Raw genomic sequence first — 18,321 nt, 5'->3', positions numbered from 1 at the left:
CAACATTCAGGCCAGATTTGGATTTATGAGGGATGGTACATAGGATGGAACACTTTGAAGAAGATTTGATTTTTGCTCCAGAGATTACTGAACATGTCTATTTGGTGCTTTACTGTTGAATTTCACAAATTGCGACCCTTGGACTCAATTAGTTTTGTATTTTCCAGGAAATGCAACAAAGTGACAAAATCAAATAATTTATGACCAACCAAAAAAAGGCTCTGGTTATAAGGTATGTGTGCTGAAGTTGGACTACAAGGTATGTGTGCTGAAGTTCGATATGTGGATGATAGCACAATCTAAATCCTGATGTCTTCTGTGACTTGATAAACCACCAATCATTCCATTTCTGTTAAATTATCACACAGCTCGACCAGTATACTGTGCTGGATAAGTACGAATTTCCTCCAGTTAAATATTGTGAAGATAAAACTATTGTTTTTGACCCTTCTACAATCTCTGTTCCCTAGCCACTGGCTCCATTCCTCTGGCAATTACTGGAGGTTGAACTGTACACTTCACAACATTAGTGTCATATTGACCCTGAAATGAATTTTTGGCCACACATCTGCATGACCAATTGCAGCACCTTCTCTCCGTTCTTTAACTCTGCATAGGTCTACTACTACCTCACCTGACCTACTGCCAAAACTCTCATCTATACTTTTGTCACCACTCATCAAGTCATACAGCACAGAAACAGACCCTTCCGTCCAAGTAGTCTGTGCCAACCAAGTTTTTGAAACTAAATTAGTCCCATTTGCCTGCACTTGGCGCATATCCTTCTAAACCTTTCAAATTCATGTACTTATCCAAATGTCTCTTTAATGTTGTAACTGTACCTGCATCGACCACTTCCTCTTCCACACACGAACCACCTTCTGTGTGAAAAAGCTGCTCCTCGGGTCTCTTTTAAATCTTTCTCCTCTCACCTTAAAATAATGCCGTCTAGTTTTGAACTCCCAACCCTAGGGAAAGAAAGCTTTGCTATTCACCTTATCTATGCCCCTCATGATTTTATAAACCTCAAAAAGGTCAACCCTCAACTTCCTATGCTCCAGTGGAAAAAGTCCCAACCTATCCAGCCTCTCCTTATAATTCAAATCCTTCAATCCTTCTAAATTCCTTGTAAATCTTTTCTGCACCCTCTCCGATTTAATAATATCCTTCCTGTAGCAGGACGACCACAGCTACACTGTACAGCATGGACTGCCAACCTTCTCAAGGAAGCCCAGTCCAGACTCTTGGCCTCAAGGTGAAGTCCAGCATGGACTCCCTGCTTTAGAAGGACTGTAATGCTGATTTTTACCTTCATTTCTTTATTTTTGTAATTTATATCTAAGATTTTGCACCTAAGGTATCTTTGTACCTGCTTTACAGGACTGTAATGCTGATCTCTTTAATTTTTAATTTTTCTAATTTATACCTATGATTTTGTACCTAGGTTGGCACTGGAAAATGCAACTTTGTACACTTTTCACCCACCGTACTCATGTATCTGTGTACTTGAGTGTTTGTGATAATAAACCTAATTCTAATTCTTATTCTACTCCAAAAGTGGCCTCATCAGCATCCTGTAAAACTGCAACCTGACATCCCAACTTCAATACTCAATAGTCTGAGAAATGAGAGGAAGCATTCAAAACGTTGCCATTACCACTTTGTCTACCTCTGATGCAACTTTCGATGAACTGTGTACTTAAACCTTTAGGTCTTTTTGTTCTACAACATTACCCACAGTCCTACCATTTACTGTGCCCTTCATCATACCAAAATGCAACACCTCACATGTATCTAAATTAACAGCTCATTGGCCCAATTGATCAAGATCCCTTTATAATCTTAGATAACCTTCTTTACTGTCTACCACCAAATCAACTTGATCATTCAACTCACTCTTGGCCAGTAACTCTCTTCAAACTTGAGGTTATCCAAAATTCTGTTACCCTTGTTTTAATTTGTACGAAGTCCAGTTGTCAATCAATTTTGTGCTCGCTGACCTACCTAGGCTCCTGGTTAAGTAATGCCTCAATTTTAAGTCCACACTGCCCTTCTGAAGAGCATCCCACCCAGACCCTGTAACCTTGCATTTCCCATGGCTAACCCACCTAGCCTGCCCATGCTTGGACACTATGGGCAATTTAGCACAGCAATCTACCTAACCCGCATATCTTCGGACAGCAGGAGGAAAGCGGAGCACCTGGAGGAAGCCAAGGCAGACAGGGAGAATGTGTAAACTCCATGCTGTCAGTCACCTGAGGGTGGAATCAAACATGGGTCTCCGGCGCTAGAAGGTAGCAGTGCTACCCACCGAGCCACCACGCTGCCCCTTTAATTATAGCTTTACTGTGAATAGCTACAGAGCGTGTGCAAAAGGAAATGTGTTATACATGTCTGAACAGTTGATTAAAAAACTTAGGGGAGATGATGGTGTTGTAAGGATATCACTGCATTGCTAATCCAGAGGCCCAGGCTAATCTTTGTGGTCAAGGGTTCAAATCACATCATGACTGCCAGTGGAATTTAAATTAGAGGGGACTTATGGTACAGTGGTATTGTCCCTACCCCTGGGCTAGATTGACCAGATTCAAGCCCCACCCGCCCTGGTGGTATGCCATAACTTGTCCCAATGCGTTCATTAAAGATGATGATAATACAAGTTGTCAGGCACCCTCAAAGTTTAATAAACGAATTTTCATTCTTCAAAGTAATTCAGAGTGAGGAATAGTACTGAAATCTGCAACTAGAACTCTAAAGTTGGCATTAAAGATACCAGTGAAAGAAAGATTATGGATGAGCAACAAGAACTGCTTTACAAAATGTATTAATTTTCAGATAGTCTCTTAGTGAAAGGTAGGATTTTTATCCACAAAAGACAAATTCTGCAACCCTATCAATTAGTTCAAAATAAAAAGTCATCTTACATCAGAGGACAATAATATTTATGGCAATAAGGGGACTTTCAGGGTGACCAGAAAGCATCAACTTAAAATCATCACTGTAAGGATAAAGGGGACACCTAGAAGAATTATTTTCTATGTAAGTCGATATTTTCCTAATCAACCTGTTCAGGCATGTTGTATCACACCTCTCAAGCAGGTGGGACTTGTTAGGACATGTAATAGTTTACCAAAGACAGTAATGGAAGCAGAATCCAGTAAAGTGATAAATTTTGAGGGAAAAGGAATTAAAATTTAAATGAGATTGGCCCGGATTTTCCAATAGCTGCATAGTCATTTTTGCAGCGTAGATGGGAGTTACATATCAAGGTCCTGTGGAATTGCCAATGTAGACACTGACGGAATTGCTCAGGAAATTGAATTTTCTGATACATAATTTCCCTATACCTGGAATCTTCTGAAAGTATCCACTGAAGGCCATTAATAAACACAGAGCTAAATCCTATATATACTCCACTGCGAAGGAAAACTGCAAGTGAGATAACCCAGCTCAAAGGACACCAGAGTTTAAATAACGGGCAGGAAAATACATCAGAGGCTGTACTGATGATGTTACCCAGCAGGGTAATAAAACGTCTGCGGAACAGCAAACCAGCTCGGCGAGCCAACCAACCACAACATCCACAACCCGAGCTACAAATCTATTCAAAAATCTTAGAGACCTATGGGCGAAGTACACTCAGATTGGCACGAAAATGGGAAAACTGCACCAAATGACAGCGCTACCTGCAAACAACTCTACTTCCTACATGGATGCCTCAGGAACCAAGTATTACCATGCAGTGTGAGATACAAACTCCCCTATCAACAACCCACAAGCTCGCAGGACGGCAGAACACAATGGCCGCTAGATGGTGAAGGTAATGATCAGTGACGCACACAACCGGCTCCACAGATATGACAGAGAAATTACGTGCCAAAAAACTTTATTCCTAAACGCTACCAACCAGGACTGGATAACTGACCCAGAACGAGTCATTGACATCAGTCAACAGACTACAAGAGCGAAGAAAAGACAGATCCTTCAGGAGAAACTAGCCAAACTAACCTACCAAAACAACAACAACAGAGCAGACACCTGGATAAGAAACCATTCAGACAGGAAACTGACAGACGCAGGGAAAGCTGTCCTAATTCGCGGATTCAACTACAACCACAGAGACGCCAAATAGACAGAATTTCTAGCCTCACTAGAAGCCACACTGAAGACCAACGGCATCAATGAAGAAACACAACAAGCCATAAGACAGACAATGATCCCGACACTGACCAGAAGGACCAAACTTAACACTCTTACCACATCAGAAAGGAAGGCCCCAGAAAGACTGAAAAAGGACAAAAACATCGTAATACTACCAGCAGACAAAGGATGTCTGACGGTAATGCTAAATAAACAAGACTACCTCTCCAAAGCACAGACACTACTGGCCGACGAGAGCACATACCAGCAAGTGCAAATAGACCCGACACCACAACTGGGCAACAAGATTCTCAACGCACTAAAGAGACTCAAACAAACTGGACAAATCAACAAAACAGACTACCTAAGAATGAAACCAGAAGGAATTAACACCCCCCGATTCTACAGCCTCCCGAAGGTACACAAACCGGAAACACCCCTCAGACCCATAGTTTCCCTGCCAGGCACGCCAGCACATAGATTAGCCAAGGAGTTACAAAGGAGACTAAAGCACCTAGTCAGCAAGTCACTCCACTCAATCCACTCAGCCCAAGAGTTCCTCAATTCCATCAAGGACATAAGAATAGATGATGACGTGGCCATGGTATCGTTTGACATTACTGCCCTATTCACATCGATAGACATACCACTAGCAAGAGAAACACTGGCAACACTACTCAAACAAGAACAAGACCCGAGTGACACCATCTCCACAGACAACATGCTGAAGCTACTGGACCTATGCCTCACTACCCACTTTACCTTTAACGGGCAAATACATGAACAGATCAACGGGACACACATGGGATCACCTATCTCCGGACTAATAGCTGAAGTGGTGACGCAGACACTCGAAAGCATAGCCCTTCCGCTAATCCAACCAAAACTATGGATACGAGACGTGGACGACACCTCTGTAATTATTAAACGGACCAAACTAGAGGAGACACGCGAACTAATAAACAACACTCTCACCAGGATCAGATTCACCAAGGAAGAGGAAAAGGACAAACACCTCCAAGGATGGCACAGTGGCCCAGTGGTTAGCACTGCAGCCTCACAGCGCCAGGAACCCAGGTTCGATTCCACCCTTGGGCGACAGTGTGGAGTTTGCACATCTTCCCCGTGTCTGCATGGGTTTCCTCCAGGTGCTCCAGTTTCCTCCCACAATCCAAAGATGTGCAGGCTAGGTGGATTGGCCATGCTAAGTTGCCCCGTAGTGTTCAGGGATGTGTACATTAGGGGTTTATAGGGGGATGGTCTGGGTGGGATGCTCCAAGGGTCAGTGTGGACTAGTTGGGCCGAAGGGCCTGTTTCCACACTGTAGGAATTCTATGATTCTATGATTTCTTGACGTCATGGTGGAACACAGGACCAACGGGGAATTCCTAACAAAGGTACACAGGAAAGCCACACACACTAACCAAGTACTGAATTTCAACAGCAACCACCCTAACACCCACAAACGAAGTTGCGTGAAAACTCTAGTTAAGCGGGCAACAACACACTGCAGCAACCCAGAACTACGCCAAAAAGAAGAAGAGTACCTCCTCCAAGTATTCAAAGACAACAGACGCCCAAACAACTGGGTCAGAATATGCCTATTACACAAACGACACCTGGAAGATACTGCATGCCCCGACACACTCATCATGCTACCTTACATCAAGAACACATCTGAACTGACCACAAGACTCTTATGACCACTGGGCATCACAGTAGCACCCAAACCAAAGACCCCTTACCCACTATGGACAGGACCAACGTTATATACAAGATTCCCTGCAAAGACTGCAACAAACATTACATTGGATAGACAGGAAGAAAATTAGCCACAAGAGTACATGCGCATCAACATCAACTGGCAACAAAAAGACACGACCAATACACTCTCATCTCCATCCACATGGATAAGGAAAACGACTGCTTTGATTAGGACAACACCAGGATCCTGGGACAGGCCAAGCAGAGACAAGGATGGAAATTCCTAGAGGCCTGGTTCTCCACAAAGAAAGCCATCAACAAACACATGGAGCTGGACCCTATATATACTCCACTGTGAAGGAAAACCGTAAGTGAGGTAACCCAGCTCAACGGACACCAGAGTTTAAATAACAGGTGGGAAAACACAACAGCACTTCATCAGAGGCTGCACTGAAGATGTTGCCCAGCAGAGTAATGAAACGTCTGCAGAACAATGAACCAGCTTGGTGAGCCAACCAACCATAATATCCACAACCCGAGCTACAAATCTACTCAAAAACCTTAGAGTATCCACTTATATTGCAGAATTCAGAGCGTTCTGCTGCAGGTAATTAAATTGGGATCCATGAAAAGTTAAACAATTTAAAAACCTGGTCCACCTCCTGGATAACTACCAAACTGATCCTGCACCTTACAGACAAAAATCCAGGAACTTACCCACCCATCACCAAATTCAGATCTCTTCTCAGGCAGGTATAAAAGCAATGTTTAAGAGACATCTTGGCAGATATATGAATATATGAAAAGGCATGGTATTCCATTCTATTGACGGATATGGACTGTGTGTGGCAAAATGTTTTTAGTTTAGAAAGGCATCATGCATAGTCTTGGTGGGTATAAGGACCTGTTCCTGTGGTGTACGTTCTTTGTTCTTACCATTCAACAGCTCTGACTGTACTTCCCCCAACCCCTTACACACCTTACCACTGTAATCTGACAACCAACCCCGCCAAAGCTGATAACCCCTGTACACTCCAAACATGCTCCATCACCTACTTAGCCTCTTCTGACTTTGTGCCCTGGCATAATAATTACATGGTCCTAACCTTGCACCCTAACGTTACACTTAACACAAGTACAATTTCACAGGACCTGACAAAGTGGCTGTCTGTGATGCTGGATATTTAAATCACAGAGTATGACAAGTACGACTGTGCCACAAAAGGGGTGTGATATGATTTTCTCCAACTAGCCCAGAGTGCATTCTGCACTTCTGAAGGATCCCCTCGAATCTCTTGTCAGTAATGTGGTGGTCTTTCTTAATGTAAAAATGTAGGAGCACACTGGCAATCTGTCTAGTAACATTTTGTTTCACACAACCAATATAAAACTAAATAAAATGCTATGTTAAGTTAGAGTAGTGTTTCTCATAAAGGTATACAAGTTAAAATTAATCATGCTTGAGATCAAATATGAATGTTTAAATGAAATAATTAATTAGCCCAGTTCTGATTTTGCCACAACCCTCCATCTTTGGCTCACTGCCCACCCGCCTGAACTGTTTGCCTTTTTACACTATTTCAAAGGGCAGTCAACCACATTAACATAGGCTGTACCCTATAGGCCAGAACAGTTAAGGAGGGCAAATTTTTTTTTATCTCTAGAGGACATATACTGAACCAGATTTTGTTTCTAAGGGGACTAGTCCTCATTAGAGTGGACTTTAATTCTAGTTTTGTTTTATTAAATTCAAGCTTCACCGTCTGCCATGAAATTTTGAACTGATGTCCCAAAACATCAGCCTGGCATTACGAAAGCAGTAACAGGACAGTAACCATTATGAGTCCTCCCATCCGAGCTCGGAGGTCACTCCTTCCCAACAAAGGTTCATCTTGACTTTGCTGAGTCTTCACGATTCTTCTGACTCCGCCCAGAGGTCCGTTTCGTTGGCATGCCCGTGAATAGTCACAGAGAGAGGAAAAAAGCACATTCCTGTAAACTGTTTAATAAACGCCAGTGACCGACGTAATTTAAACTTTAAATGGAAAATAAATGAAGTGATAAAAGATTGATACAGGCCGAAAGGGCCGCGACCCCGAAACCGAGGAGGGGGCGGGGCCGGGGCCGGGTTGGACCTGGAGCCGGCTGGTTGCCCTGGGAACGAGAGCGAGTGACAACCGGAAATCCAAGTGCTGTTCAGGTTTGGTGAATGACAGTCTTCGATGTCAGGGTGACACCAGGAGGAGGATTGTATTCAATGTTATCTTAACTGCTGAAACTCTGGTTATTTGTTTACAAGAAGTATATATTTTAAAAAAGCCCATTGTATTTTACCTTTATGAAGAAAAAATAAGCAAGCACAAGTTCTTCATTGCAGCAGAGGAGATTCAGGTGACCTAATAGAACTTTTTTTCCTTAAAATTGTGAAGAGGAATTCGATGCAAATTATTTACTATATTAAAGCGTTTTAAAGAGCTCTAACGTAATGTACTGAGATACAGTTTGGATCCAGTGTAAGCCAGTTTTTGGTGGGATGCGGAGAGGGAGAGTATTTTAAAAGTAGATTGACCTCAACTGAACGTGAGATGTATCCATTCATGAAAGCAAATGAAAAATGTCAACTTACAGATTAGCTAGGCTTTTTTTTTATTCAAGAGCATGCTTGCCTTCATTGAGTAGAGGAGTTGGGACTTCATTTTGCGGCTGTACAGGACAGACATTGAGGCAACTTTTAGAATACTGTGTACAATTCTGGTCGCCCTTCCATAGGAAGGATGTTGTTAAAATTGAAAGGATGCAGAAAAGATTTGGGAGGATGTTGCCAGGACGGGGGGTGGTTTGGGTTAGCGGGAGAGGCTAAATAGCCTGTGAGTTTTTGTTTTCATAGAGTATCAGAGGCTGAGAGGTGACCTTATAGAGGTTTATAAAATCAGGACGAACGGGGATAGGTCTTTTTCTTCAGGTAGGGGAGTGCAAAACTAGAGGGCACAGGTTTAAGGTGAGAGGGGAAAGATTTTTAAAAAGGATCGGAGGGATATAATGTTTTCACACAGAGGGTGGTGTATGTGTATGGAATGAATTGTCAGATGAGGTGGTGGAGGTGGGTACAATTACAACATTTCAAAGGCATCTGGATGGGTATATGAATAGGAAGGGTTTAGAGGGATATGGGCCAAATGCTGGCACATGGGACTAGGTCAGATTGGGATGTCTGCTTGGGCAGAGACCAATTGGACCGAAGGATCTGTTTCTGTGTTGTATGACTCTCTAATTCCAACAGAAAACTATACGTTAGCAATCTGTCTTTTGACTGTCTGAATCATCAGATACCAACGCCAATAACAGGGCTTTCAACTGATCCTAACATTGAAGGATTATTGGAGCGACTGATTAGGAGAAAAGTTCTGATTTTTTTACATAATGCAGTGCAAAATTGTAAAATCCATTAAATAGATTGCTCACATCATGAATTTAGCTATGAGGAATGACATTCTTTGGGTAAATAAGGCAAGTCATTAAAAGAGTAATTAAAAGCTTGATTGGCTAAATAGACTTTGCTATATTATTTAAATTAATAATACTTGGAAGATTTTGTAAATGTGACAGAAGACAGGACTATTAACAGCCAAAGGAGAAAGGCCACCATCACCACCTTTGGGCAACTGGGGATGGGCAAGAGAAATTAATCTTAGCAGTATCTTTCACATCTTGAAAAGTTGAAAGAAATTTGATCAACGTATAGTCATAGAGTTATACAGCACAGAAACAGACCCTTTGGTCCAAGTTGTCCATGCTGACCAGATTTCCCAAACTAAACGGGTCCCATTTGCCTGCATTTGGCCCATATCCCTCTAAACCTTTCTTATTCATGTACATGTTCAGATGTCTTTTAAATGTTATAACTGTACCTACATCTACCAGTTCCTCTGGCAGTTTATTCATGTACAAATGACCCTCTGTGGGGAAAAAAATTGCCCCTCAGGTCCCTCTCCAATTTAATAATAACATTCCTTTGGCAGGGTGACCAGAATTGTACACAACTTGATTTCATTGAATCCTACCATCTTCTTACTGCAGCATCTACTTTCTGGCTTTCCAATCATAGAGTCATAGATTCTACAGCACGGAGGCAGGCCCTTCGACCCAAACAGGTCCATGCTGACCAAAATGTCCATCCACGCTAACTGTATTTCCCTGCACTTGGCCTGTCCCAGATGTTGATTTGCTTCTTTTATTGAAAAATTTACTAATATTGACTCTGAACTTGCACTTCACAACCAAGAATATGTGCCCTTTAGCTCCTTAATTGGGGTATCAAATATATGATTTTTACATTGCATTATCCTGTTGAGCATTTGTCTATATGATTGGGGAGTGAAGGCATGGTAGCTAAGTTTGCAGGTAACACAAAGATAATTGTGAAAAAAACACAAGGAAGTTGCAGGTGCATAGGCTGATTGAGTGGGCGAAAATCTGGAGTATAATATGGGAAAATATGAAGTTATTCATTTTGGTAGGACTATTAAAAGCAGACTATTATTTACATGAGAATGATTGCAGAATTCTGAGCAGAAGGATTTGAATCACAAAAACAGACATTGCTGGAAAAACTCTGCAGTTCTGGAAGCATCTATTGACAGAAATCAGAGTTAACATTGCGGGTCCAGTGACCCTTCAGAGCTAAGTTGAACAAAAGATGGACGTGAAAAGAATGTTAACTTCAGTGGGTGAGTCTCGAACTAGTTTTAAAATTAGGGGTCCTTTTGGAAAGAGGTGAGGAGAATCAGTTGTGCAATTTTGGAATTCTGCCTCTGAAGGTGGAAGGAGTGGGGTCATTGAATATTTTGAAGATGGAAATAGATAGATTCCTTTTAGGCAAGGAAATCATGAGATATCAGGAGTAGGTGCAAATACAGAATTTGAAACAAATACATCACCCATGATCTTATTGTATGGCAGAGCAGGCTTGATTGTCTACTTCTGAACTTAGAACAAAGAATAGTACAGCATAGGAACAGGCCCTTCAGCCCACCAAACCTGTGCCGACACATGATGCCATTCTAAACTACAAAGGGGGAGGCGATGGCCTTGTGGTAATTTCGCTGGACTGTTAATCCAGGGACCAGATAATGTTCTAGGGACCCGGGTTCGAATCCTGCCATGGCAGATGGTGGAATTTGAATTCAATAAATATCTGGAATTAAGAATGTAATGATGACCATAATTCCATTGCCGATTGTTGGAAAAACCCATCTGGTTCACTAATGTCCTTTAGGGAAGGAAATTGCCATCCTTACCTGGTCTGGCCTACATGTGACTCCAGACCCACAGCAATGTGGTTGACTCTTAACTCTGGGCAATTAGGGATGGGCAATAAATGCTGCCTAGCCAGCGATGCCCTCACCCTTATGAATAAAAAGAAATCTTTTGCCTCTTCATAGTCCATATCCCACTATTGGCTGCCTATTCATGTATCTGTCAAGATGCCTCTTAAACTTTGCTATTGTATCTGCTGCTACCACTTCCTCTGGCAATGCATTCCAGGCACTTCTCACCCTCTGTGTATTTTAAAAAAAAAAAATGCCTCTCATATCTCCTTCCAACCTATGTCCCTTCACCCTGGGAAAAAGACTCCAAACATACATCTTTCCATGCCTCATAAATTTGTAAACTTCTGTCAGGTCACCCCTCAGCCTCCGGTGTTCAAGTGAAAACAAACCAAGTTTGTCTAATCTCTCCATAGCTAATCTCATAGCTGATACCCTACAACATCTTGGTAGACCATTTCTGTACCCGCTCCAAAACCTCCAAATCCGTCTGGTAGTATGGTGACTAGGACTGTACACAGTATTCCAAATGTGGCCTAACTAAAGTTCTATATAGCTGCAACATGACTTGCCAATTGTTATATTTTAAATGCTGATCGATGAAAGTAAGCATGCTATACACCTTCTTTATCACCTTGTCCACTGGTGTTGCTACTTCCAGAGAACTGTGGACCTGTTTGTCTAGATCCCTCTGTGTGTTAATGCTTCTTAGCCTTCTGCCATTTATTGTATTAGATCTTCCAAAATGGATCACCTTGCATTTGTCTGCATTGAATTCCATCTGCCATTTCTCTACGCAAATCCCCAGCCTATCTATCTCCTGCTTTATTCTCTGGCAATCCTCCTCCCTATCCACAGCTCCCCCAATCTTCATGTCGTTTGCAAATTTAAACTATTCAAACCACCTACGTCTCCTCCAAGTTATTTGTGTAGATTATAAGAAACAGGGGTCCCAGCACTGATGCCTGTGGAGCATCACTCGTCACAGATCTCCTATCAGAAGAATACCTTTTCATCTCTGTCTTCCATGACCAAGCCTGTTCTGTATCCACCTTAACCGCAGATCCCATGTGACTTCACCTATATAATTCTACCATGAGGGACCTTTTCAAAGGCCTTGTAGACAACATCCATTGCCCTAACCTCAGCTTTGTGAGACATGACCTCCTCCACACAAAGCCATGCTGCCTATCACTAATAGGTCCATATTTTCCCAAAAGTGAGTAAGTCGTGTTCCTAAGAATCTTCTCCAATAATTTCCCTTCCACTGACATATGGCTCACCGGCCTGTAATTTCCCAGATTATCTCTGTTGCCCTTTTTAAACAAAGGAACAACATCAGCTATTCTCCATCCTCTGGAATTTCTCCTGTGACTAAAGAGGTTACAAAGATTTTGTGCAAGACCCCAGCAATTTCCTCCCTCAGCTCCCTCAGTATTCTGGGATAGATCCCATCAGGTTCCAGGAACTTGTCTAACTTAATGCTTTTCAAAACACCCAACACCACCAGCTTTTTTAACATTAATATGCTGTGGTTTATACCCCTCTTGAGAATCACTATCTACCATGTCGTTCTTTGTGAATACTGATGCAAAGTTTGCAATAATGACCATCCCCTTCCTCTGGCTCCATGCATACATTTCCTCCTTTGTCTTTGAATGGACCTACCCTTTCCCTGGCTACCCTCTTGTTCCCTTATTTATGTATAAGGGTTTGACAAAGACATTTCAAGGCCCCTTTTAGCCCTCTTAATTCCATGTTTGAGTTCTTCCCTGCTATCTTCATATTCCTGGAGGCTATGTCTATCTTCTGTTTCCTAAATCTTATGTATGCCTTGTTTTTCTTTTTGACTGAGCTCTAAATTTCTTATCCAAGGTCCCCGAATCATGTTATCCTTATCCTTCATTTCACAGGAACATGCCGGTCCTGAACTCTAATCAACTGGCCTTTAAACAATTCCCATGTGGCAGATGTGGAATTGCCATCAAACAGCTGACCCTTATCTATATTCCACATTTCCTGCCTAATATTGTGGTCATTAGTCTTCCCCCAGTTTATACCTTCACTCAAGGACTACTCTTATCCTTATCCATAAGTAACTTAAAACTTACGGGAATTATGGTCACTGTTCCTGAAATGCTCCCTCACTGAAAGTTCAATCACCTGGCTGGGTTCGTTCCCCAATAACAGGTATAGTAGGTTCCCTTCCCCAGTTGGACTATTTATATTTTGTTTCAAAAAAACTGTCCTGGGCACACTGAACAAGTCCCACTTACCCCCCAGTCCAAGTCCCTGGCACTAAGGGAGTCCCAGTCAAGAAAAGGGAAGTTAAAATCACCCACGACACCAACACTGTTGTTTTTGCATTTCTCAATAATCTCTTCCTCTACCTTCCACTGGCTGTTGGGAGGCCTGTAGGACAACCCCATCAAGTGTTTGTACCCTTTCTATTCCTGAGCTCCATCCATATGGTCTAACTGGATGAGCCCTCCAAGGTGTCCTTCCTTAGTACAGCTGTGATATTCTCCCTATTCAATAACACAAATCCCTCCCCCCACCGTCCCACCTTTACATCCTTCTGTATCTTGCCTGAGACATCTAAATCCTAGAATGTTAAGCTGCCACCTCCCCATCACACTTGTTTAAACCTCCTGAATGGCAGTAGCAAACCTCCCTGCCAGGATATTGGTGCCACTCCTGTTCAGGTGCCACCCATCCTTCTTTTATAAGTCCCACCTGCATTGGAAAACACCCCAATGATCCACATATCTAAAGCCCTCCTTCCTATACCAGCTCTTTAGCCACGTATTTAACTGTACAATCTTCCTATTCCTAGCATCACTGGAACATGGCACGGAGTAATCCTGAGATTACAACCCTAGAGGTTCTGCTTTTCAATTTACTACCTAACTTTGTGAACTCCCTTTGCAAGACCTTATCTCTCTTACTGCCTATGTCATCGGTACCAATATGTACTACGACATCTGGCTGCCCACCCTCCTTTTGAGAATATCCCATGCCACTCACATCCTGGCACCAGAGAGGCAGCGCACCATCCCGGAGTCTCTTTTGCAGCCATAGGAACGTTTATCTGTGCCCCGACTATAGACTCCCCTATTACTACTGCTCTTCCACACTTTGACCCTCCCTGCTGTACAAATAACCTGGTTGCTGTCGCCACTCCCTGAATCCCCATTCCTCCCAACAGTACCCGAAATGGTATACTTATTAGAGAGCGGAATAGCCACACACTCCTGTGCTAGCTGTGGTAAATGCAGAGTCACAGGGATGGGACGGTTGGGGGGGTAGGTGGAGAACTGAGTGGGCTGCTGTTCTTAGAGTCGGTGCAGGCTCAATGAGCCAAATGCCTCTCTGCACTGTAAGGATTCTAGTATTCTAAATCCCACTACTCTAAAACATTATGGGTACGAAAAGGTTAATGGAAATTGAAGTTAAGAGCAAAGGAAGTCATCTATATACTCCTTACCAATCAAGAGCCCTTCTGTCCAAAATGTCACTTTTGAACTTGTGCTTTCACAAAGTGTAGCTCTCATTATAATGATGTTCTCTGAACGACATTACTTAAAGTCACTTTCTTGCCCTTTCCCAAATGTTGTCTTAACATCAAGGGCACTCTCACCTCATCTCTAACATTCAGCTGTTTTGTCCTTTGATCATCAGTAAAGTGATGGAAGTGGTAATCAACGATGCAAACCAGTAATAATAACCTGCTCACTGGTGCTCAGTGTTGATTCCAGCAGGACCATTCAGCTCCTGAGCTCATTAAGGCCTTCATTCAAAACATGGACCAAAGAACTGAACTCCAGAGGTGACGTGAAAGTGATTTCCTTGACATCAAGACTGCATTTGACATGTGTAGCATCGGGGGGGTGGCGAAACTAGAGTCCATGGTAATTACAGGAAACATTCTTTGCTGGTTGGAATCGTTCCCAGCATGGATGGTTATGATCATTGGACGTCGGTCATCTCAGTTCCAGGACATTTTTACAGGAGTTCACCAATGCCCTTTAGGAATGGAAACTGCCATCTTTACCTAGTCTGGCCTAAATGTGACTCCAGATCCACAGCAATATGGTTGCCTCTTAACTGCCCTCTGGGCAATTAGGGGTTGGCAATTAATGCCTAGCCAGCAACACCCTCATCCCATGAATGAATAAAGGAAAAAAAAAGTTCCTTGAGGTAATGAGAGACAACAAGGTGCAGAGCGGGATGAACACAGCAGGCCAAGCCACATCATAGGAGCAGAAAGGCTGACGTTTCGGGCCTAGACCCTTCATCAGAAATGGTGGGGGGGGGGGGGGGGGGGGGGGGGGAGGGGAGGGGTGTTCTGAAATAAATAGGGAGAGAGGGGGAGGCAGATCAGTGACCTGGGCTCAGCCATTTTCATCTGCTTCATTAATGACCTTCCCTTCATCAGAAGATTAGAAGTTCACTGTGCAATGTTCAGCACCTTCCATGACTCCTTAGATATTGAAGTTGTGTTAAGACATGGACTGCAAGACATGGTCTATATCCAGGCCTGGGCTGACAAGTGGCAAGTCATATGCATGCCACATAAATTTGAGGCAATTATTATTTTGAACAAGAGAAAATCTAACCATCACTCCTTGATGTTTAATGGCATTGCCATTGCTGAATCCCCACTGTTAACATCCTGGGTGCTGTCCTTGTCCAGAAACTGAACTGGACTAGCCATATAAATACTGTCACTATAAGACCAGGTTTAGAATTCTGCAGTTTAACTCCAGACTCTCCAAAGCTTTTTCTGTCTTTTATAAAGCCCAAGTCAGGAGTATGATGGAATGCTGTCCACTTGCCTGGATGAGTGCACCTCAACATCACTCTCAAGAAGCTTGACAATATACAGGACAGAGCAGCCTGCAAACAGCACATCTACAAACATTCACTCACTGCACCACTGATGCTCAGTGCCAGCAGTGTGTACCATCTACAGGATGCACTACAGAAATTCACCAAGGCAGTTCCAACTTGGCCTTCCAAACATGTGACCACTACCACTTAGAAGTGGAAGGGCAGCAGATGCATGGCGCACGACCACCTGCAAGTTAACCCCTCACCATGACTTGGAAATAGAATGCCATTCCATCACTGATGCTGGGCCAAAATTCTGGAACCCCTCCCTAAAAGGCATTGTGTGTGTACACCAGATGCATTGCAGTGATTCAAAAGGGCAACTCACCACTACTTTCTAAAGGGCAACTAGGTATGAGCAATAAATGCTGGCCCAACTAGTGACACCCATATCCCATGAATGAATATAAACTAAAATGTGGCAAGGCTGCAGAGCTTGGATCTGATCCATTGGTTGAGGGGTTACTTAATTTTAACTTTACAAGCATAGACTGGGACTTCCATAGTGTTAGGAGCTTGGAGGGTGAGGAATTCGTTAAATGTATTCAAGAAATTTTTTTTTTAATCAATATGTAGATGTACCTACTAGAGAAGAACCTCTTGCGAAATAAGGGAGGACAAGTAACTGAAGTGTTAGTGGGGGCACACTTTGGGATCAGTGATCATAATTCTTTTAGTTTTAAAATAGTTATGGTAAAGGATAGGCCTTGTATAAAAGTTAAAGTTCTTAATTCGAGTAAGGCAAATTTTGATGGTAGGAGACAGGAACTTTCAAGAGTTGATTGGAGTAGACTGTTCGAGGTAAAGGAACAACTGGCAAGTGGAAGGCTTTCAAAAATGTGATAATAAGAGTTTAGAAGAATTATGTTCCTGTTAGAGTGAAGGGTAAGACTGGTAACAATAGGGAACTTTGGATGAACAAAGGTATTGAGGCTCCAGTCAAGAATAAGAAGGAATCAAATATTAGGTATGGACAACTAGAATTAAGTGAATCTGTTGAAGAGTATAAGGGGTATAGGGGCATTCTTAAGAGGGAAATCAGGGTGGCTAAAAGGGGATAGCAGATATTCTTGGCGGATAAGGGTAAGGATAATCCAAAGAGATTCTGTAAGTACATTAAGAGCAGGAGAGTATAGGGCCCTTTAAAGATCAGCGAGGTCATCTATATGCAGAGCCACAGGAGATGGGAGAGATACTAAACGAATATATTGTGTCAGTTTTTACTGTGAAGAAAGAAATGGAGGCTAGAGAACTCGGGGAAATTAATATTGATATCTTTAAAAGGGCATTATAGGAGGAAGTGCTGGGTTTCTTCAAAAACATTTACTGGAAGTTTATGCAGCTTTCTGATCAAGTGTTTCCCAGGATGATGTGGAAAGTTAGGGAAGAAATTGCAGGGCCCCTAGCAGAGATATTTGTATCATTTACAGCCATGGGTGAGATGCCGGAGAACTGGAGGGTTGCTGATGTGCTTAAGTTTACGAAAGGCCATAAAGAGAAGTCTGGGAAATATAGACCTATGAGTCTGACATCAGTGGTGGGTAAGTTGTTGGAGGGGATTTTGGCTTTATGCGTGGGAAATCATGTCTCTCAAACTTGATTGAGTTTTTTGAAGATGCAACCAAAAAGGTTGATGACAGTAGAGCGGTAGACTTTGTCTACATGGACTTTAATAAAGCTTTTGACAAGATTCTGTATGGTAGGATAATTAGTAAAGTTGGATCATATGGGATTTGGGGAGAGCTTGCCAATTAGATACAAAATTGGCCCAGTTGTAGGAGACAGATGGTGGTGGTGGAGGATTGTTTTCGGACTAGAGGCCTGTGACCAGCGGTGTTCCACCAGAATCGGTGCTGAGTCCACTTTTGTTTGTAATTTATATAAATGATTTGGATGAGAATTTAGGACGCATGGTTATTAAGTTTGCAGATGGCAACAAAACTGGTAGTATAGTGGATAGCGAAAAAGGTTATTGAAGATTACAAAGAGATTTTGATCAGTTTGGTCAATGGGTTGAGGAAGGCAGGTGACGTTTAATTTGGATAAATGTGAGGTATTGCAATTTGATAAAACAAACAAGGGCAGGACTTATGCATTTAATGGTAGGGACCTGGGTAGTGTTGTAGAACAGAGAGACCTAGGAATTCTTTGAAATTTGTGTCACAAGTAGACAGGATGGTTTAGCCATTTAGTACACTTGCCTTCATTGCTCAGACCTTTGAGTGTAGGCATTGGGACGTCATGTTGAAGTTCACAG

General features: G+C 42.5%; 1 protein-coding gene across 2 annotated transcripts in view; it reads left to right on the top strand.

Annotated features, from left to right (window-relative positions):
• The first annotated feature begins 58 nt into the window (after window positions 1-58).
• Window positions 59-18,321, top strand: part of hdhd2 (haloacid dehalogenase-like hydrolase domain containing 2) — a 40,098-nt gene continuing 21,835 nt past the window's right edge. The window contains exons 1-2 of one of the 2 annotated variants that reach the window (XM_020528821.2): window positions 59-232; window positions 7,599-8,044. The gene's annotated coding sequence lies outside the window, so the exon portion shown is untranslated. The other variant, XM_020528819.2, reaches the window with a different exon arrangement.

Source organism: Rhincodon typus, chromosome 1 (genome assembly GCF_021869965.1).
Source record: "Rhincodon typus isolate 14 chromosome 1, sRhiTyp1.1, whole genome shotgun sequence".
Classification (NCBI taxonomy): Eukaryota; Metazoa; Chordata; class Chondrichthyes; order Orectolobiformes; family Rhincodontidae; genus Rhincodon; species Rhincodon typus.
This window is presented reverse-complemented; position numbering and strand designations above follow the sequence as displayed.